This window comes from Pteropus vampyrus, unplaced genomic scaffold (genome assembly GCF_000151845.1).
Source record: "Pteropus vampyrus isolate Shadow unplaced genomic scaffold, Pvam_2.0 Scaffold2, whole genome shotgun sequence".
Classification (NCBI taxonomy): Eukaryota; Metazoa; Chordata; class Mammalia; order Chiroptera; family Pteropodidae; genus Pteropus; species Pteropus vampyrus.
The window spans coordinates 24,173,159-24,175,658 of record NW_011888783.1 but is presented as its reverse complement, the minus strand read 5'-3'; positions in this window follow the sequence as shown (position 1 = coordinate 24,175,658).

Sequence of the window (2,500 nt, the reverse complement as noted above, 5' to 3'; positions counted from 1 at the left end):
CTTCCTAAAAATTATTAGATTTTTATTCATTTTATCCAGGTGTCTAAAAATAATAATAACCTTAAAATTTTGGATCCCCAACTGAAAACATTTGTTTACTAGATTTGCCACTCTAAAAACCTAATAACTGTCACTGACAGATAACTTTTTCATATTCTGTACATTAGAGAGGATAGCTTAGAAGATTCTCAGTCATGAACTACACTTACCAAAGCATTTGAAAAGGGTCTTTAATTATGCCTACTAACCCTCTTTTACCTCCTCAGTGTTGTTCATTGTCACAATAAGTAGTTTTTATTTGCCCTTTGCATTGTTGTTCTGAAGATAGTAAGCATATTTTTATAAGGCTAGTTTTATGGAAAACAAAGATATTGGACAAATGTTATGGCAAATAAAAATAAAACACCATTTACTGAATGATAAAGCCCATTTAGTTCATTTCTGTTCTTTCTGACCTTCCTCACTCTTTGCCTTTCCCACCTCCTTTAACCTTCTTTAAAGTCCAAAACCTTAAAGAACACCAAGAAGCGTAAATAAAATATAAAGAAGCAAGTATGTGATGAATCCACCTCCTGGAATTAGTATCAGTGACATACATATTGGGTCAATTGGGATTTTAGACAGTATAGAATTAACTCATCCAACGTATTTAAGAGCATTCCTACTTAATTGTGTGAATTCTGTCCTTTAAGAGGCTCTTATCATCCAACCCTATTTATTGGAAAGGGAAGTGTGTTTTCCAAAAATAAAAGAAAAGATACAAACAGGTAATTGAAACTGTTCAGCTTTGGTCAGGAAAGTAACTAGCACTAGGCAGTATGTCAATGTCACTGTCAGGAAGAGGTTAGACAATCTTTCAGTTTCGATGGTTGGGAAAGACAATTTTGTCATTTTGGTCATTGACTTCAATATCATTTAACTCAAATTGGAAATTAACTAGTATAGTAAGGTACTGGTTTGTTAATAATTCAGGATCAACTTTTTAATCTTTATTTTTTAAGAGCAGTTTAAGATTCACAACAAAATTGAGAGGAAAGTACAGTTTTCATATGTCCAGGCATAATTTTAAGTCAGTCATTTAACTAGCATACACTGGAATCCTCGTATATATAGTAGAAATAGGTTAGCTTGTAAGAATTGGTAGAAATGACTTTCTAAGCTTCATGACAACTGCCCTGTTGATGATGTATCTTTATTACTTACTATCTACAGAACTGTGCGGATGAAGTGCATTAAATTGAACTGAGTGAATATTTGGTTACCTAATATGACTTGTATTTAGATGAAGTCTTAAAAACCTTTCTCCTGGCATTATTAGAATAATTTGACTAAGCATCAGGTGATATGATATAATAAGGTATTATATTATAATGTAAATATTATCATTGTGGAACCTTACTAGCTGCTATATTTTCATAATTTTTTTTACTTGCAATTTTTTTCACAAAATAGATTGAAATTGAAAGGATGCAGGTAAAAAGGATGGTCTAAACTATGTATGCATCATCTTTTTATCACATCAGTGACTTTTATTCACTTTTATGACACAAAAACTTATTAAAGTTCCATATTTCAAACTGAGTTGCACAGCATTCACTGGCATAGTTGATTAGAATCTAAATCTTTCTGCTTAAGTAATTGTTTAGGGCTAACAGTAATTTAAAAGAAATTTAAATGATGTTTATAGCACTGCTTTCCTTTTTTTAATTTCTAGGTGATAGCTAAATCACTTTTAGCTATCTTAGTGGTAGCTATTTCAATAGGAGAAGGACCAAGATGACTCAGCCGCAGATGTTTTCATGAATTTCCCATAGAATTGGAGATCTGTCGGGACAAAACTTTTCTACCCCTGTGCCAATGGTCCTTAAACCAGCATTTTGGGCTGCATCTGTAAGTTTGACAAACATGTAAATAGAGTCCTACTCTATAGACTCAATCAGAATCTCTGGGGGTGAGGCTCAAAAAATTTGTTTTAACAAACTTCTTCAGGTAATTTTTATGCATGGCAAAGTTTGAAAACCACTGCCTTGGCCAAGGAGATATAAGGGAGACAGACAAAAAGTAGGTTAATGGTATCTAGATGGAGCTGGAACAGTGAAGAATACAATTACGTTCCAGTCTTCAGTTAGCAAACAGCCATTTCCTCCATAGTCTACAGTATTCTTAGAGAGTATTCTAGCATCACAGTGATACTTTAAAAGGAGACACAAAACAATGTCTTATAAATGTGTTGGGGCAAATATAGTATGAACTGATTGTTAAAGTCTTGAGTAATTTCCCAATATTATAATTTAATAGCATTAACATAAAAATATGGTACAATGATGAATTAAAACCTGTTTCGTAAAATCATATTAATAGGATGAGATAAAAATCATGAGTTTTTAACTTGTTTTTGAGAGTATTTGATAAAATAGCTGATATATGTACCATTTTGATTAATATATGTACTATTTTCAGTATGTTCAAATGATATGGAATAGTTTTCTTTGTGCAGAGG